Source organism: Zea mays, chromosome 10, assembly GCF_902167145.1.
Source record: "Zea mays cultivar B73 chromosome 10, Zm-B73-REFERENCE-NAM-5.0, whole genome shotgun sequence".
Taxonomy (NCBI): Eukaryota; Viridiplantae; Streptophyta; class Magnoliopsida; order Poales; family Poaceae; genus Zea; species Zea mays.
Window position 1 is genome coordinate 30603811 of NC_050105.1, and position 20859 is coordinate 30624669.

Here is a 20859-nt window from a genome sequence, read left to right on the forward strand (position 1 = left end):
CAGCCCCAGCAATTGAAGGCAAGCCCCGGTTTTATGCATAACCATGTTATTATATGCTACTTTACTACACTTAATGCTTGTAGGACTGTAATGTGCACTTAAGTGTAGGAGTTGCTTGAAACCTCTAGTTGCATGAACTTAGGACTCCTTTTTGAGATGAATACTAGTATGCTAGGTCGAGTAGCTGCTTGCTAATCAGGATCTCGGTAGAAGTCGAGTGATTTTTCTAGCACTCGCGCGAGGTCAGGAATTGATTGTATTCATCTTGATAATGGGATATATGTTGGTCTATGGACTTGGATCCAGGGAGGATGCCTTGCCCATGAGACGGGAAAAATGAATTAAGGATTAATGTGTGGATACCTGAGTCAAGCTTTTGAACGTACTAAGCACATGCCGGGAAAAATGGTAACCGGTAAACCTAGTACCTGAGTGAAGCCGGGCGCGGACTTTATCCCTCATGCGACCTGAGACAGGGTCTCCCATGCTAGCTATGGTGGGTACAAGTGCGGTCACTGCACGGCGGCAGCCGGGGTCAGTGGAGCATTGTATGCCAAGGCGGTGAGGCCTGGACGCGAACGGGGAATCGATGGGGACGGTTGTCATGTGTGGGGTCGGAGTGCCCTGACATGCCGTGTGTTTAGGTTTACCTTGCAAGGTTTGAAACTCGATTCGAATCGTCTGCTTCTCGCAGCTAATGAGACTGCTTGATTCCTTGTACTGCATCGAGTAAGAAGTGGAATGTGGATTATATGAGATAACTTGTTGATTGAACTAATTGATTGTTACCATGTATGCTTAGAAGGAGCAAATCTAGCTAAGATAATAATGGTAGAATTTGAAAAGCTAAAAGTTGATTTTAGAAACAGCTAGTGCTTTTGGCAAACCAAACCCCTCAGCCAAACAGCTGCATAGTCTAGAGGTAGAGGAGTAGACTCCTCACACCGGTTAAGTCTAGCTGAGTATTAGTATACTCAGCCTTGCTTGTGGCACCATTTTTGCAGGTACCATGCAGGATGTAGTCGATGGTGTGACTTGGCCTACCACCCTGCCACCGGGTTGGACGGTCGAGTGGGATATTGCTCCGGCAGGAGAGGAGTATGAGGAGTAGTGGGCTAGGCCTTGCCCATTTCCTCGTTACCGACGACATCGATTATCCGCTGCACCTAATTTGTGAACTTTATTTGCTACTCCAAAAACTCCGATTTATGTAATAACTCCGTACTTAATTTGAGGTTTCCTGTTTTATTGTATTTCTTCTGTGACTCACCTTCGAGTGAGATTGTGGAATTTGATCCTGGTTAAGTGGCTCTATCAGACTAGATCTGAGGGACTGACGGGTTATTCCGATTTAAGTGTGTTACGGCCCCTGAGGCGTGACTTTGGCACTTAAGCTGGAATAATTCGGGCGGTTCTGCCACAGCTGGTATCGGAGCAAATTCCACCACAGAGAAGGACAATAAACCATGAATACCAAATTTCAAAAATCTAAAACTTGCCTAGAAACTACTACGGATCGTCAGGACTAGACCGCTAGACCTAGGACGAAAGGCCTTAGGCATAGAGGGAGAAATAGGTGGCTAATTAATTAGGCCCTGTGGGCCAATACTTATATTTTAGGATGCCCTAAAAAGGCACCCTATTTCCCTTTTGAGAGGCAACGTTTCTTTCCGCATGCATGCATTATAAAACACAAAGAGGAATTAAATTTTGAGCTAACCCCTTTTCTTTAAAATCATCCGGGCTCTCTTTTTCTTTTTCCTTCCACCATAATCTTTATCTTGATTCCCTTCCGCAGATGAATTCACCCACCCCCGCCAGTGGAGGAGACTCTCGTTTCAGTTCTGACTTCCTTTCTCGCGATGGCTTTCCTTCCATCTTGTGGGAAGTGCTTAACTCCGCCGGTTACCCTACGCCCCCTTTGTACACGGTGCAGTTGTATGAGGAGCATCGGGTACCTCGTTGTCGGGTCTGGCTAACTTTGGAGGCTCATCCCCTTCAGCCGGGTTGGCGTTCTCTTGACTCTGAGACGATTGGACTCAGGACGGACGACACCGTTGAGGCAGCAGCCATGAAGACTCTGACGACTTTCTGTGGCTACCATCCCCTGGAGATGGTGATGCACCCCTTGGGACTCTTCCCTGCTGAGAAGAAGGATGATCCCATGTGGTGTAACCGCGTGAGCCATGTGAAGGATGTGTGGGCAATGTATCCTGACTTGGTTGGGAGGGTCACTGTCCAGTGCATGAGTGCGCTGTACCGCCTTCAGGCCCTTCAGAGCGATGCTATGACACTTCTTGCTAACACCGCTCAGGCTGCCAAGCTCACTCTCGACAGTCGGGAAGATTTTGTGGTCGACCTATCCACAGAGTTGGTGGAGAAGGATCTGCAGGTGGAAAGGCTGAGCCAGCGTATTACCACCCTGGAGCAGCAAGTGGAGATCCGAGATAACACTATTGATGTCTTGGAGAACCAGCTCCACGACGTGCAGAGGGAACTCGAGGAAGCCAATGACCACTTGGACATGCACCACCTGGAGATGGAGGCCAATGAAGCAGGAAGCGAGGGAGAAGAGGCTCCCGAGGGGCTAGGACCAGCCCCTGGTGCCAATGGGACTACCTCCGCGATGCCTCCTTCACCCGTATCCAGTGTCGCTTCCACCGCTCAGGGTTAAGCAGTCGCTTTGACATTTTTTAGGCGGATAGAAACCTATGCGAGCTTAGTAGTATCACATTTTGGACTAGGCCTATGGGTACTTTCCCCTGATTAATGTAACCCTGTAAACTTTTGATATCTGTGGGATCCTTGTCACCATGTTATCTTCATTTTCGAACCTAATATTATGATTATGGCCTTTTCCTTCCATATGAGATGATATCTTGTCGTTCGAAAATATGAGTTAGGATAACATTGGCGACAATCTCTGTTTTCAGATGGCAGCGAGGCAGCGTCGCGGGCAGAATGAGCAAGCTCCCCCGCCACCTCCTCCAGCTCCCACAGTGCAGGAGCTGATGGCCCAGCAGAATGAGATTCTGCGACAGCTCTTGCAGCGCCAGCCCCACCAACAGCATCATGGTGGAGGCCAGCATCAGCGACCTCCGGCTATGGCAACATACCAGGAGTTTCTGAGCACGCAGCCGCCCTTGTTCACCAAGGCAGAGGATCCGTTGGACGCCGACGTGTGGCTTCGCGTCGTCGAGTCCAAGTTTCCCCTCCTCACGGGAGACTGCCCTGATGAGGCCAAGGCTCGCTTCGCCGCATAGCAGCTTCGCGGCCCAGCTCGGACTTGGTGGGACCACTTCCGTGCTATGCTCCCCGCTGATCATGAAGTATCTTGGGAGGAATTCAAGACTGCCTTCAGAGGACACCACATTCCAGCTGGCATTCTTGATAGGAAGTTGAATGAATTCCTGGCCCTCAATCAAGGAACCCGCACGGTACTGCAGTATGCGCAAGCCTTCAACGACTTATGCCAGTATGCAGGGTATCATGCTGATTCTGATGAAAAGAAGAGGGATCGCTTCCGCAGGGGTCTCAATACCAAGCTGCGGGAACGACTCAACACTGTCCGGGCCAATAGCTTCAATGAGTTGGTCAACATGGTCATCTCTCAGGAGGATTGCATTGTTGCTCACCGGGCAGAGAAGAAGAGGAAGGCACCAATGGCAGCACCATCCGCTCAGGCTCAGAGGTTCCGGATTGTTTCTCACAATCAGAGCAGGGGTTTTCAGCAGCAGGCAGGTAGATGGGTGATCAGGCCACCTCAGCAGCAGCAGCCGGCACCCAACCGCTATCCAGCTCCCGCCCCAAGGAACAATCAGCCTCCGCAGCAGCAGCAGTTCCGCCAGGGCAATGGGAACAAGTGTTTCACTTGTGGCAATGTGGGCCACTATGCCAAGAATTGTCCCAGGAACCAGCAGAGGCAGATGCCAGCACCAAATCAAGACAAGGGAAGAAAGCAGAAGGTGCAAGTCAGGCAAGGGAAGCTCAACTTCACTACTCTAGAGGAAGTGCCAGAAGGAGCTCCTATCATGACCGGTACCTTTTCAGTTTATAATCAACCTGCTTTAATTCTGTTTGATTCTGGTGCATCTCATAGTTTCATTAGCCAAAAGTTCAGTGCTAATTGCAAACTGCCATTCTCTCACTCAAAAGGGTCATTCATGATAGTCACACCTGGGGGTAAAATTGCAACTAACCAATTAAACCAAAGTGTGCCTATTCAACTGGGAAGCCACATTGTCAAAACCACTCTTCTTGTGTTGGGATTGGAAAATGTGGACATTATTCTAGGAGCAAATTGGATGACCTTGCACCAAGTTGTGCTTGATGTAGCCAGTCGTACCGTGGAAGTTAATTCTCCTTTCTGCGGGAATTTCACTTTGATTCTGCCTAGTCAGGGTTCTTCTCAGTCATGTGCTTTCTCTATGACGGAGTTGCCCCTGAAGAAGATCCCAGTGGTCTGTGAGTATGCAGATGTCTTTCCTGATGAATTGCCAGGAATGCCACCGGACCGGGATATTGAATTCGCCATCGAGTTGCAACCGGGAACGGCCCCAATTTCTAAGAGGCCCTACCGAATGCCACCCGCTGAGTTGGCAGAGTTGAAGAAGCAGTTGCAAGAGTTGCTGGATAAGGGATTTATTCGCCCAAGCACTTCGCCTTGGGGATGTCCAGCGCTATTTGTGAAGAAGAAGGATGAAAGCTTGAGGCTGTGCATAGATTACCGCCCTCTTAATGCGGTAACTATCAAGAACAAGTATCCTTTGCCTCGTATTGATGTCCTCTTTGACCAGTTGGTCGGGGCCAAGGTGTTTTCCAAAATAGACCTTCGCTCTGGCTACCATCAGATCAAAATACGAGCAAGTGATATTCCGAAGACGGCATTCTCAACCAGATATGGGCTGTATGAATTCTTGGTGATGTCATTCGGGCTGACAAATGCACCAGCATATTTCATGTATCTGATGAATTCTGTTTTCATGCCGGAATTGGACAAGTTCGTAGTGGTTTTCATCGATGATATTCTGGTGTACTCGAAGAACGAAGAAGAACATGCCGGGCATTTGCATGTAGTGCTTCAACGTCTGCGAGAGCACCACCTTTATGCCAAGTTACCCAAGTGTGATTTTTGGCTAAAGGAAATCAAATTCTTGGGTCACACTATTTCTCAGGATGGAATAGCTGTTGATCCTGATAAAGTGCAAGAGGTGATGAATTGGAAGCCACCAACGACTGTTCGCCAGATTCGGAGTTTTCTGGGATTGGCCGGTTATTACCGAAGATTTATTCCGGACTTCTCTCGGATTGCGAAGCCTATTACTGAGTTGCTGAAGAAAGAAGTCAAGTTTGTGTGGAGTCAGAAGTGCGAAGATGCCTTCCATGCGTTGAGGCAGCATCTGACCACAGCACCGGTATTGGCGCAACCCGACAGCAGCAAGCCTTTTGATGTGTATTGCGATGCCTCTGGCACCGGGCTAGGTTGTGTCTTGATGCAAGACAACCGAGTCATTGCTTATGCCTCAAGAGCACTCAGGCCTCATGAGCAAAATTATCCCACTCATGACCTTGAGTTAGCAGCAGTGGTTCATGCATTGAAAATGTGGAGGCACTATCTAATGGGAACCCACTGCAACATCTTCACTGATCATAAGAGCCTTAAGTACATTTTTACTCAGGCTGATCTCAACATGAGGCAGAGAAGATGGCTAGAGCTGATCAAGGATTATGACCTGGAGGTACATTATCACCCAGGGAAAGCTAATGTGGTAGCTGATGCTTTGAGTCGGAAGTTGCAATGCAACTGTATTCTGATGGATTCCCGTGTTAACACCTTGTGTGATGAGTTGAGCAAGATGCAAATTGAAGTGATTCCTTCTGGTTCTTTGTCTCACATTTCTGTTGAGCCAACTTTGCAAGACCAGATCATCATGGCCCAGCTCAGTGACAAGGGAGTGCAGATTATCAAGAAGAATCTCCATCAGAAGGTTGAAAAGTATAATTGTTTCCGCCAGGATGAGAAAGGTGTGTTATGGTTCAAAAGCAGATTGGTAATTCCTAAGGACCAGGATCTCAAGAGGAAAATTTTGGATGAGGCTCATCTCTCCAAATTCTCTATGCATCCGGGAAGCACCAAGATGTACCATGATTTGAAGCCTTTGTACTGGTGGACCAGAATGAAGAGGGAGATAGCCCAGTATGTATCAGAGTGTGACACCTGTCAGAGGGTTAAGGCAAGCCACTTGAAGTCCGCTGGAGCTTTGCGACCACTGTCCGTACCTTCGTGGAAGTGGGACGATATCAGCATGGATTTCATTGTGGGTCTACCCAACACCTTCCGTCATCATGATTCAATTTGGGTTATTGTGGACCGATTGACGAAAGTGGCACATTTTCTTCCTGTGCACACCACTGATAAGGCTCAGAAGTATGCAGAATTGTATATTGACCGAATCGTGTGTTTGCATGGATTACCTCGGACCATTGTTTCTGACCGAGGAGCCCAATTTGTTGCCAGATTTTGGGAACAATTGCAAGAGTCTTTGGGAACCAAGCTAATCAGGAGTTCAGCTTACCACCCACAGACTGATGGTCAGACGGAAAGGGTAAACCAGATTCTGGAAGATATGCTGAGAGCTTGTGCGATCGATTGTGGCAAGAACTGGGATAAGCACCTCTCCTTGGCAGAGTTTGCTTATAACAATAGTTATCAGTCCAGCCTAAAGATGGCACCTTTTGAAGCTCTCTATGGGAGAAGGTGCAGGACACCACTCAATTGGTCTCAGCCTGGTGAAAGAGAAGTTTTTGGACCTGATTTGGTGACTGAAGCCGAAAGGAAGGTCAAGCTGATCAGGAAGAATCTAGAAGCTGCTCAGGCCAGGCAGAAGAGCTATCATGACAGAAGAAGGAAACCTCTCCAGTTCGAGGTGGGAAGTTTTGTATACCTCAAGGTATCACCCACCAAGGGAGTGCAGAGGTTTGGAATCAAAGGCAAGTTAGCCCCTCGTTACATTGGACCTTATGAGATCATAGAAGCATGTGGACCCGTGGCATACAAGCTGAAGTTACCTTCAAAGATGTCTGCCATTCACAGCGTATTCCATGTATCTCAGCTGAAGAAGTGTGTTCGATTGCCGACTGAGATTCTAGCAGAGCCAGAATTGGAGATAGAGCCAGATCTCTCGTACCAAGAGTACCCCTCCAAGATTCTGGATTGCAAGGAAAGATCAACTCGGGCTAAATCGATCAAGATGTTTAAGGTCCAGTGGAGTAATCACTCAGAGGAGGAAGCTACTTGGGAAACCGAGGAATTCTTAAGGTCCAACTTCCCCGATTGCCTACCTAAGGAAACTGGTATGTAATCACCCCCAACCCCTCCTCCTGCCTTTCGAATCTAATTTCCAAAAATATGATCTTAATTCAGAATGAAGTAACTGAAAGATAAAAACTTAAAAGGACTTCCTTCTGAAGTTGCAAAAAGAATGACATTCGAAGAGCAGTTTTGCCCTAATAATAACAATCATCACCCTTTTTCCTATCAGTCTCACCCTTCGCTTCACCCCGGGAGGACTCTGGCCTGAATCTCGGGACGAGATTCCTTTAAGGGGGGAAGGCTGTGACACCCCAGTGTCACCTAGGGTTTCTCTTAAAAAGCCACACCAAGAACCATTATTTTATGTGAACCAAAGTAAGCATGAGCATCAAAATAACTTAAGTGATAAAGAATTCACCAAGTATATGGTTAAAAGTGTCATGATCAAAACAATTGAGTCCTTGAAAAGATAAGAATGTGCAACCCTAATTAAGAACTCTAAGTAGACCCCCATGAACAAAATTCAAGAAGATGTGAAAAGAGGATGAAAAGTTTAAAATTGTGAGTTGAGCCAATTATATAAGTTAAAGTATATTTGCTAAGTAACAAGAAAGATTAAGAAGGCTTAGCCAAAATAACTCAAATAAATCCCCAAATCAGCCCTTGATCAATGAACCCTTAGAGAAATTCAGATTTCTGAATTTCTGAATTTCAGACCTCTTCTCAAAGATCATCTGTGTTCTCTGTTTTTCCAAACTCAAAGCCAGAAGATCCAAATATCAAAGTCGTGCCAAATTACCTTGAACACATTCTGGGAAAGTTTGAACTCAAACCAAATCCTTTTGACACGGTTTTGGCGCAGCTCAACCTCGGGACCAGGCATTCTGACACTGGCACCTTGGTGACGCTACAACTCCCTGTCCCTAGCCTAAAACCGCACGTTGTCCATACACAAAAGACAAAGCTTGGTCTGGTGAACAAATCCCTTGCAGTGATCTTGCCCAAATTCGCGAAGATTTGCTCCCAATCGGCGCTTGAACAGGGGCAGAGGCAACGGGAACACGTGTTCGACCGTGGCTGACACCCCCGGTTCACGCCCGTTCGCGCACCGCGCCTTCCCAGTGCACGCCCGCGCGCACTCACCGGTCCACGACCGCCCGTGCACCGCGCCGTGCCTATAAAGCCTCCCCAGGCGCGCCCCACTTCGCCCCGCACTCACCCTCATCGGCCAGCCACCGTTCCTTAGCTCCGGCGAGCGAATTTCCGCCCGCCATTGCCGCCAGAGCTACGGCCGCCGTGGCCAGCCCACTCCAGCCGCCCTCCAGCCCAACCAGTGCTTCGGCTAGCTCCGCCAGTAGCCCGTGAAGCTCGCCAAGCCCTCGGACCCGACCGGACTTCACCGGAGGCCCGAGATCAACCTCACCGGACTTCGGTCTTCCGCCGCCGCGCGTGGACCGAGCTATCCAGTGAGTCTCCGCCCAATTCCTTTCGCTCATGTCTTCTCTGGCATCCCATGGACCTCTCTGACCTATTTGATTGAACTACCTCGCCGTGACCAGGCCGGTCTCCTCGCCGCCGACGAGCATCCCCGCCTGCGCGCGTGGACCGACCGACTCCGGCCATCTCCGTCGACGTTCCGCACACCGTTGTGATCCCCGCGACCTCCCCTTCACCCTCGACCACTTCACCGGAACAGTCTCGCCGCCGGTAAGCCCCTCCGCCCTTTTCTTCGCCGCGGCTACTGTTTGAGGTAGAAGAAGGACCTCGGGTTAGGTTCTGTAGAACCCGAGGGGTTTTCTGTAATGTCAGCGACTCATATGAATAGTAACCTAAGGACTGATTCGCGAGGAAAACCTAGAAAAACCGCCAGGGACCCCAGTGCAAAGTGTTTTTCCCTTTAATCAATTCTGTTATTCTTTTAAAATAACCAGAGAACTTAGAAAATTCATAACTTGATGAAATCTTAATGAAAAGCTGTCAAACCAATTTTGCTAGCTCTGGAATATTATGATCTATCATTTAAAATTATTGAACCATATGCTTTCTGTTCTAAATTTTAGAGTTTAAATTTAAAAACAGAAACCCCCTAAACCTTGTTTAATTAAGGAAAATTAGTTTTTCTTCTGTACTGAGCTTAAGAAAATTTGTAGATGCTTATACCCTAATTAGACATTGTTTAAAAATAGTAAAACCCCCAGCATTTGAGATTATGGTGTAGTTATTCATTTAAAGCCATTTTGTCCACAACTTAGAGAAAATCAGAAAAGCATTAGAAAATGTTGAACAGTGATTAGTAATATTTTTCCTAGTTTACTTATGCAACCAAGAACCTAGGAAAAATGCAGAGACCATTAATTAGGACCAGTTTCTAATTAAGATGCTTTAATCAGCCTTATGTAGACTGAAAATCAATTATTAAAATTGCAAGACCATAACCAAAGTGGTTAACAAAAATCCAGTGAACTTATAACCACCAGAGCCCCACTACAAAAATACAGAGCACCCCAGCCTAACTTTTTAAGTAAGGAAAATAAATACAAAGTGGTTATAAGGCATTTTCCCAATAAATCATAAACAACCTCAAATAATGAGATAATGGGCAACCAAAAATTGGCTAAGTCCATGATGAGATAAACCACCAGAGAAAAATACAAACCCATGAAAAAGAAGTGAACCCATGCCTTTTGCTAGCAATTTGTGAGAAAGGCCATTTGACTTAAATAATGCAAACCACCCCTTCCCTTAAGCAAAAAGAAACCAAACTCCAGAATGATTGCTCTTGCACAAAATACTAGCTAAGAAAAATAAGAACTCTGTTGTTTGATGTTTTTCAAACATAGTGGTAGTAGAAAGCACCCCTTTGGCTAGAAACCTTAAGAAAACCATAGGAAAAGAATTAAGATGTATTAATGACTAGAAATTTGTATCAAGTCATGTTATGACACCTAAAAGCCAGCAAAAATAAGTTTTAAAGAATTACCCACTGTTAAATAATAGTTGTAGTTCAAAGTACCCCTTCTGCCCTAAAATTTGGTAATTTTGTCCAGAGAAAACCATTCACTTTCTGAACCCCAAATTTTGAGACAGAGAATCATACACCAGTAGCAAGCCACTGTAATTTTTGCAGAATTTTTGGAATTCTATAAAAGCAACTTGTAGTTCAAACCTACTCCAAAACATTAAAGGGAATAAAAGAAAAGAGAAGAAGGAATAAACCTCATCCCATTAAAACTAACCCAATTTACTAAGTATACCACTAAAAGGGTTTTACATAAGTAAGGTTAACTTGTTTAAATTCAAAGGACCCTACATCTTTAAAAGTTGTAAATTCTAAAGCACCTATTGTATCATGCATATATCTTACGCATTGCATTCATTAGATTGTAATCTTGCCGACGGAGAGTACGTGCTCATCCCCGAGCAAGGACCTGTCCAAGAGGAGGACCAGGAGCAGGCTTCAGAGGCTGCTATTGAGGATCTCCCCGCAGCCCCAGCAATTGAAGGCAAGCCCCGGTTTTATGCATAACCATGTTATTATATGCTACTTTACTACACTTAATGCTTGTAGGACTGTAATGTGCACTTAAGTGTAGGAGTTGCTTGAAACCTCTAGTTGCATGAACTTAGGACTCCTTTTTGAGATGAATACTAGTATGCTAGGTCGAGTAGCTGCTTGCTAATCAGGATCTCGGTAGAAGTCGAGTGATTTTTCTAGCACTCGCGCGAGGTCAGGAATTGATTGTATTCATCTTGATAATGGGATATATGTTGGTCTATGGACTTGGATCCAGGGAGGATGCCTTGCCCATGAGACGGGAAAAATGAATTAAGGATTAATGTGTGGATACCTGAGTCAAGCTTTTGAACGTACTAAGCACATGCCGGGAAAAATGGTAACCGGTAAACCTAGTACCTGAGTGAAGCCGGGCGCGGACTTTATCCCTCATGCGACCTGAGACAGGGTCTCCCATGCTAGCTATGGTGGGTACAAGTGCGGTCACTGCACGGCGGCAGCCGGGGTCAGTGGAGCATTGTATGCCAAGGCGGTGAGGCCTGGACGCGAACGGGGAATCGATGGGGACGGTTGTCATGTGTGGGGTCGGAGTGCCCTGACATGCCGTGTGTTTAGGTTTACCTTGCAAGGTTTGAAACTCGATTCGAATCGTCTGCTTCTCGCAGCTAATGAGACTGCTTGATTCCTTGTACTGCATCGAGTAAGAAGTGGAATGTGGATTATATGAGATAACTTGTTGATTGAACTAATTGATTGTTACCATGTATGCTTAGAAGGAGCAAATCTAGCTAAGATAATAATGGTAGAATTTGAAAAGCTAAAAGTTGATTTTAGAAACAGCTAGTGCTTTTGGCAAACCAAACCCCTCAGCCAAACAGCTGCATAGTCTAGAGGTAGAGGAGTAGACTCCTCACACCGGTTAAGTCTAGCTGAGTATTAGTATACTCAGCCTTGCTTGTGGCACCATTTTTGCAGGTACCATGCAGGATGTAGTCGATGGTGTGACTTGGCCTACCACCCTACCACCGGGTTGGACGGTCGAGTGGGATATTGCTCCGGCAGGAGAGGAGTATGAGGAGTAGTGGGCTAGGCCTTGCCCATTTCCTCGTTACCGACGACATCGATTATCCGCTGCACCTAATTTGTGAACTTTATTTGCTACTCCAAAAACTCCGATTTATGTAATAACTCCGTACTTAATTTGAGGTTTCCTGTTTTATTGTATTTCTTCTGTGACTCACCTTCGAGTGAGATTGTGGAATTTGATCCTGGTTAAGTGGCTCTATCAGACTAGATCTGAGGGACTGACGGGTTATTCCGATTTAAGTGTGTTACGGCCCCTGAGGCGTGACTTTGGCACTTAAGCTGGAATAATTCGGGCGGTTCTGCCACATTCACTAACCAAGATTTGAGGCCTTCAGATCTTCTATATGCCTTTGAAGTAGTAGAGGGTTCCACTGCATCAGGGACGAAACTTGGTCGGGGACAGGAGCACCATATTATTTTAGTTGGGAAGATACAGAACATTCTGCAATTACAAAAATTAGCAAGAGAACAAGTTTGCTAACATGAACAATAAGAAGCAAAAGTTGATTCACCTGAACATTAGAGAGAAATAAGGGAAGACCCAAAGCCGGAAGCATTGGTGCACTGCTCGATGAGGGGGCGTCAACAGGAATGATGTTGAAAGCACGACTTGGAGAGACTTCAGCTCCATCAGCAGGCAACAGACTCCTAGAATCCAGATCACTGGCCTCTAAGGTGACCAGATCAATGAGATCAGCAGATAAGTGTGTCACCATGAGTCCCTCAGGCTGAACCAGTGGTGATCCGACGTGAACGTCCATAGAAGCAGCAGAAGAAGAGCTCGACCCACCACCCTCGGGGGCTGGGTCCTCTTTAGCGACCACCTTCAAAGCTGAAGCTCCCTCGACCGTGCCTAGAGAGGCCGGGTGACTCTAATCAGCGACGTTGAGGGCCAGCGTGCCCTCGCGAGCTAGACCTCCCTCCAAGGTCGACAAAGCACGAGAGACTATCTAGGTTGCCTCTTGCCCGACAGGATCACATGGCAAAGGAACATCGTCCGGGACCTCTGAACGGATGACGGAGTTGTCAGCCTCAGGGGGCTTCGATAAAAGGTTCTCAGGGATGATATCTTCTAATGCATGGTCAAAATCAGATATCGACAACCCCTAGAGGCTGACAAGTCCTGATAAGGCCTGCATTGGGATGTCGCTACTCCTGCTGCGACGGCTATTCTTTTGAATCAAAGGAATTTCTTCTTCTTCCTCCTCCTCTTCCTCATCAAGCGCACAACCACCAGCCCTGACATCATCACGACCTCTGACATCGTCCTCGGGAGTGGTGCTCACCGGGCCATCACCAAGGAGCGATGTTGAAGGGCCAGCATCTTGTTCTAAGCACGATAACCGCCAGAGTCGTTTCTTTCTCTTTTTCTCCTCACCAGGCGCAACTGTATGGTCCATCCGACGTGATCGCTTGCGACAAGTACCTTCAGGTTTCTGAATTTCCTCGTCTTCACCAAGGTTCTGCCCAATCACAACAACCATCGACTCAGTGTGGGCAGAGTCGGATGATTCCCCATCCAGCATGCTGAGAACAACGTTCATCTCAGCCTCGTCGGTACTCGATGGCATCTCGAAGTGGGTCTGCCTCTCAACCTCGGGAAGACCCTAGAATGGAGCGATGTGTAACACCCTGAATTTGGGGGTATAAAATTTCTTTTCTAATATCCATCAAATTCAGGTGTTACTCTTTCTTTTCTTTGTTTTCCTTCTCCTTTTTCTAAAAAATGGAGAATTATTTTGTTTTATATCGGTATAGGCCTAGTAAAATAAAAAACCCTAAAAGAGTCTTTGATTGTTGCATAGCATGTTGAGACATTTTTTATGTTGAATCGTTGTGTTTGTGCATCCATTCAAACTCATTAAATATATTCTAATTTTGGATTTCAAAAACTATATTTAAATTCGAATGGGAAAACTAAAAGAAAGAAAAACAAAAGGAAGAAGGCCCTCCCGCAGCCGCGCGGCCCACAACCCCCTCTCCCTGCGGCCTGCTCGGCCCAGCGCCCCTCCCCGGCCCAGCGCGCGCGCGCAGCCCACCCCTGCCCAGGCCGCCAGCCGAGGCCCAGCTCCAGGCCGGCCCACCCTGCAGCGCGCAGCCCACTTCCCAAACCCTAGCGCGCCAGCCGTGGCCCAGCAGCGCGCGGGTGCGTTCTTCCCCAGCCGCTGCCTGCACGCTCGTCCCTGCCGCCGCCGCTCGCGCTCGCCTGCATGCACGCCCGCCGCCGCTCGCGCTCGCCTGCATGCACGCTCGCCCTGCTGCACATCGCGCGCCCACGATCCGCTCGCGCTAGCAGCGCCCCGTGCGGAGCATCTGCGCCCAGCTGCGCCCTTCCCCAACCGTCGTCGTGCCTGCGCAGTCGTCGCGCGTGCCCAACCCGCCCCTGCCCAGTCCGTGCATGGAGGAGGGAAGTCGACGCCACGATCTTGCCCGTGCCCCGCTTCTTCCTCGTCCACCTGCCCACGACGCCTTGACCCAGACACCCAGCGCGTGCACATCCCTCTGCGCAAGAACACACGCCATAACCCCGTCTCGCGATCAGTCGTTCCCGCAGCCCCTGGCCGAGCTCGCTCTTGCCATGGCAACCAGCTCGCCCAGCACCCCTGCTCCCTTCTTTTCCAAACCGCGTAGCCATGGTGACCAAGCACCGGCCCTGCTGCCACGTGCCCAGCTCGCCCAACGCCGTCGAGCCTCGTTGTCCACCCGAGTAAGCTACGCCCGCGATTCTTCCTCGTCGAGTTCATCGCATGGTGTGAAGTCCGGAGCTCGCCTGAAGTTTCCCCGAACCCGCCCTTCGTTCACTCAGGGTGAGCCTCTTCCTCTCTCCATCCCTACCCTCCTCGCCTCTTGTCGTGCTCGTCGCTGCACTCGCTCGCCGTGGCCGTAGTCCGGTCGAACCAGCCCAGGCCGCTGCGCAGACACGCCGCCGAAGTTTGCACTCCCTCTGTGGTTCATCACTGTGAGGAGAAGCCCATCGCCTACCCCTCTCTCTTCCGTGCCCTCCTCGGTGCTCGCCATGGCCGGCCTTGGTTGAGCCCGTTGCGGCGGTAAGGCCCGTGGCCAAGCTCCCCTGCGCGCACCGTCAGTCGATCCGCCAAGTCGTGTGTGCAACAGCAGCCTCGCCGCCATCGCGCAACCTGTGCAGGTCGTCGAACCCAGTCCCGAAATCGGTCGTCGTGCTTATGCATCCACGTGTGAATAGTGTGTTGTCGGAGTTTAGACGACGTTCGTCTACGTGTAGACGACCCCCGTCTACCCCTGTCTACCCCCGTCTACCCCCCCTTGTTTTTCTCTTGCGTGCACATAGTCATCTTATATATATGTGTAACTTGTGTCGTAAACCCATTACAGCTCGTTTTAGTCGTGTCAACCTCATGATAGCGTCGTTTTCGTATTAATAATGTTATCTTATCACGTTACAAGTTTTACTTATTTAATTAAGTGGGTTATTTAATACTTATGGCCATATAATTAAAATTTGATTATAGTTCATCCCGCACGTCATTTGTACCGATTCCGCGTCACGCATTTTGCGCGCATTATTATTTCCGGCGTAAAGTCGACTAGGTTGATTAATTAATTACACATTAACTGGGTAGCAATCTTGTGCACACGTTAAATATATGTTGCCACCACAGTTGTTTTAGCTAAGCAATTAAATGATTGGTCGATCGATGGTTAATAACATAACAATTTAATAGAACGAGTCTGTAGTTTCAACTCATGTTTTGTTAATATAAATGTCAATTAACGTGATTAATGCCAACTAAAATACTTGTCATTAATTATTTATCGTTGTTCGCGCGTGACATCGTGTGCGCGTCATCACACGGTTCGCGCGCATAGTCGCGTTGACTCGTGCGAGTTGTTTCGCGTGTGTCACGTGTTACTCGCACGCGTTGACACACGACGTGTACGTGTGTCGCGCGACGTCTACGCGTGATAATAATTTGTTTTCGCTTGTAAAGACTCATGTTAGTGACGTTAATTCGTCAAGTCATATATGTTGGATAATTAGCTTAAGGTTCGCTCGACTAATATTTATTAGACTAATATTTTAATTAGATTAAATGTGTAGTGTTTATCTCGCTCTTTTATAATAAACATTAACCTGGCTAATTTTAGCTTAACTTATTTTTATATATTTAGTAAGTGTTTAGTATAAATGTGTCACCTGTTTAGTTTTCTCATTTGTCGCGCGTGCTATTTCGCACGTGGTGGCGTTCTCGTTCGCACTAGTCGAGCGTGTTGTTTCGTGTGTCGTCGCGTGCTATTTCGCGCGTGTCAGCGCGTTGTTTGCACGCTGCTGTGTTGGGTTCGCCATCGTCACGTTGTCTGCACGTATCGCGCGTGGTGCGCGCGCTAGGTCGCGTGCGGTTATGCTGTTTCATGCGTTACGAGTTTCGTCTCGCTCCGCTAATTCGTCCCACTTAGAGTCGCTGATGTTATTTAAATTACTTATTTAACTAAGAATTGTTAGTGTGGTCAGCTAGTTAAAATGGTTAGATAGCTCTAATTTCATTTTAAATAAATATCGATTAATATAATCAGGTCGAATTAAACGTTATAGTTAATATTTGTTTGGCGTAAATGCGATATCTTCTCGACCGTAGCTTCGAGTTCGATGTTTCATTTTCCTCGCGTGACCGTAGTAACGTTCTCTATTTCATTTTGCATGTTTTATTATGTTTTTATCTGAATGGTGTAATGTTCTCATGTATATGTATATGTGTTTGTTTGTTTGTGCCTGTTTGTATTCACTGTGCGTTGCGAATAGATCGCGGTCCATTTCCGAGCTTCGAGGAATCGACTGTCAATCTTCAGCGACCAAGTGATCAAGCTCTTCGAGTTCTACAAAGTTGAAGACCCTGAGCATCTGTTTGGTGAAGGCAAGTGTCCTCTGACCCATTATGTCCTATCTATTTATAATTCACTGTTCCGCACTACTTAATTGAAACCTAAGGATTGACTAGCTTTCTATTTACCTTATCCTTGTTTACCTTTCGGGTTACTATGGTTAGCTTCATGCTAGCGCTTTACTTTAATCAATGAACATGATGAGATACAATGATGATACTATGATTTTATTTTGGTTATGATGATATACTTGTGGCACTTAGGGGACTCGGGCTGTTTCCCGAGTACCTCTCCGTAAGGACTTGTTCGTTGAGAGACCACCCGGGATAACAGTGCAACCATGAGGGTGAAATGGGGCGCCCTTAGCTAATTAATTAGAGGAACTAGAGGTGTAGTTGCTTCGCCGTCGTGCCGTCAATGGGGTCCAGGCAAAGTGCTTGCTCTGCCGAGGCTGAGTGCCGAGGTTCTTTCGTTTTGCTTTTGTTAGTCACTCTCCTGCGGGGAGGAGTACTGTGTTTATCAAACTGGAGAAACCTAACGAGCAGCTATGATCTCTAGGGAATCTTTGTAAAAGCTACGTAGTGATACCCTGCCGGACCACCTAGGAAGTGATCAATGGGGATTAGCTCTCCCCGGGCAAAACGGGAATCACGGCTCATGGGTAAAGTGTGCGACCTCTGCAGAGGGTTAGAAACTGATATATCAGCCGTACTCACGGTTATGAGCGGCCTTGGGATCCTCTTTGATTAGAGATACAGATGGTTCGAGATACAATGGTTCTTTTTATTATTTCGGTTCGATGATGATAATGAAGTTTCCTCGATGAGGAAATGGTTCATGGGTTGGTTATATGATAAAACTTGGCTTCCACTAATAATAAATACCTGACCAACTAAAAGCAATCTGCTTTGACCTTAACCCCACATAAAGCTAGTCCACTTCAGCCAAATAGGACATTTGCTGAGTACGTTGATGTGTACTCACCCTTGCTTTCACAAAACACCAGGTTGCCTTTGGTGCAATCTATGCTCAAGTAAAGGAGAAAGCGTCGAGGCGGATCTCCAGGAGTTCCAGGACTTCGACGAGTTCGAGGATTAGGCTAGCGACCACCCCCAGTCAGCTGCCTGTGGTGGGTTTATTTACGTTGGCTACGTTTCTATTCTGTGTACTTTGATTATATTATGTAAATGACTCTAGTCTTTATATTATTACTTACTCTTTATTGTTATTTGAAGCATTGTGCTATGATGAGTCATTTATGTAATCGCCGTGTACGTGAATTTCTGATCCTGGCACGTACATGGTTCGCATTCGGTTTACCTTCCAAAACCGGGTGTGACATAAGTGGTATCAAAGCCGTGCTGACTGTAGGACCGCTAGCCTAGAGTAGCATTGGCCGTTTTAAGGACCTATTGATTATTACTTCACCTCATCCTTGATTCTGCTTCAAAATATTAGTCACCTCGACTAATTCTATGTTGTGCTCCTATATGCCCCCTTGCCAAAAGTATTTTATTTTAGTATGATCCATACTTCTCTCAATCTATTAGATCTGATCTCACTCTTGTGCTTGCGACACCTTTGTAGATGCCCCCTGACCATAACCTTCTTGTCTTTTAGGATTCTTTTCTCTTCCATTGTTAAATTGCTACCATGTGACCATATCTATTCCATTGGTATTGACATTCTCATATCCTTGCATTTTAATACTGTTATCCCTTGATTCAAGGTACTTACCCTTGTACCTCTACTATCTATTTAAACAGTTCAGTTTATGTGTCCATGACATTCCTGTCTTTTGAGATCCCTTCCTATTCCAATGTTAAGTCGTTATCTTTCAACAATTTATATTCCCCTGGTCTTAGTATGCTCATATCCTTAGAGTCTTGCATACTTTTATATTTCCATGTCTGCTTATCTTCATACCCCAACGTCTGTTTAAGACATTTCAGTTAACATGCCCTTGATCACCCTTGTTTCTTAATGATCCATGAGTGATCGTTTCATTTTGCACATCCTTGGTAATCTCGTTGCTTCCTTATAACTTCCCTCGGTAATGAATTCTTACTTCAACCATTTTATTGAAAAATCACCTATCTTACCTTGATTGTTTTCTCCACTTCGCCATTTCGCGAGTCTTGCCTTAACTCTATCCTTTGTTATGCCTTTCGTTATTATCACCTTTGCCTTTGATATCTCTACATCTTACCTTGATGCTTATATTATACATGTCCTTTAAAACCTTCTCTCTCTTCCTTCTCAATTTTATAGTTGTATTTTACATATTCCCTCGGTCATATCCTCTTCTTTGTCGCTTGCGAGTTTTTAACTCCATTCTTCGTTGTACTTATACCATTGGCTCTTCAATGCCTTCATCTTTTCTCTGATACCCATGTCTGTTATCACCTTTGACCCTTGAGATTTATGTCTTCTACCTAAATGCTGACCTTGAACTTATCCTTTAAAAGCCTCCCCTTTCTTTCAACCTAGTTTGAGAGCTGCGATTTACCCATCTCGCCCTTGATTATTTTTCCTAATGTCGCCTTACGAGTTTTGTGTTAATTCCATCCCTTGATGTGTTTTTATTTGCTATCACCCTCACCTTGTCGTCCATCGATCTTGCCTTGATACCCATCTTTATTCCTATTTTTTTTTAAAAAAAATCCCCTCTCTTCCACCTCACTTTGAGAGTGGCAATTTACCTATCTGGCCCATGGACGTACCCTCTTCTTTTCCACTTGCAGGTCCTATCTTAACTCCATCCTTTGTGGTACTTATACCTTTTGTCTTATGCCTAATTATCTCCTTCCATACATCCTTGTCTGTTATTACCTTTAAAACCCTCGTAATATCTATGCCCTCGCCTTCCTTCTTACCTTGAACCTACCCTTTTAAGCCTCCTCTTTTCCATCCCTGTTCAGGGATAATGCCTCATCTATTTCATCGTTGACTGCTCCCCTTTCTTTGACACCTTGCAAGTCATGTTTAAAATACATCTTGTATTCTGTGTTTGTCCATTATCACCCTAACCCTTGTCATACCTCGATCTTTACTTTGATGCTTATCATGTACCTGCATTTTAAAGCCCATTTCATTTCAAGAGTGAAGTCTTACCCATCTCGCTCTTGTTCGTTCCCTTTTCCTCTATCGCGTTGCAAGTCTTAGTTTTTGCTCGATATCACCCTTACCTTCCTAATATCTAGATCTTGCCATGATGCTTATCCTATACCTACCTTTTGAAATATCATCTTTCCCATCTCGATTTGAGAATGTTGTCTTACCTATCCTGACCTTGGTTGCATTCTCTCCCTTGTAGATTACAATCCTTGATTTAGCTCCATCCTTTGTAATGCTCATGCCCTTATTATGTATGTATTATTATTCCCCTTGCCTTTCAATGGCCTTAGAATAGTTTCCCCTTGGTAAGGAAAGACCACCATTTAATTAAAAGTTATGTATAGCAACGAGATGTTTGTTGTTGTATGCTTGTGATGTTTGTCTTTGTGTTATGACTGATTTGCTTCTTTGTGATGAGTGTTGATGTGTTGTGGCCCTTGGTCCGCAATAACATTAGTTTATTAGCTGAGTGCCATAGAGTTAAGTAGCCGGGTGCTCTCCCTTCTCTCTCTTTAAGCCATCTATGCTTACCTTTTCTATCTATACTCTTTCCTCTTGCACCTGTCCAGTTTGCAACCTCCAACCTCTCTCAATCAATCAAGACCAGAGTCGACAACATCTTTATCAAGTGCGTATCAACGCTCCTGTTAAGGGGGTTAGCCGCTAACCCCAATAAAGACAATGCGATCAACATCAACCAACAAGATTGAAGTGGTGCAACAAAAGCATGTGAGAGTCCTAACCCATAGGTCCAAGAGATCCTCAAGAATAGCATCAATCGGTCTCAAGCATCACAAGGTCAAAGTATCCATTCCACAAGTTAAAGTTGCCAGAGTCAAAGTCAACTCAAGAAAGCCGTGAACAACCAACAAACTGACCTCATTTTCATGCTAGCCTCTTCTTGAATCTCGAGGGCGAGATTCCTGTTAAGGGGGTTAGATCTGTAACACCCTGAATTTGGGGGTATAAAATT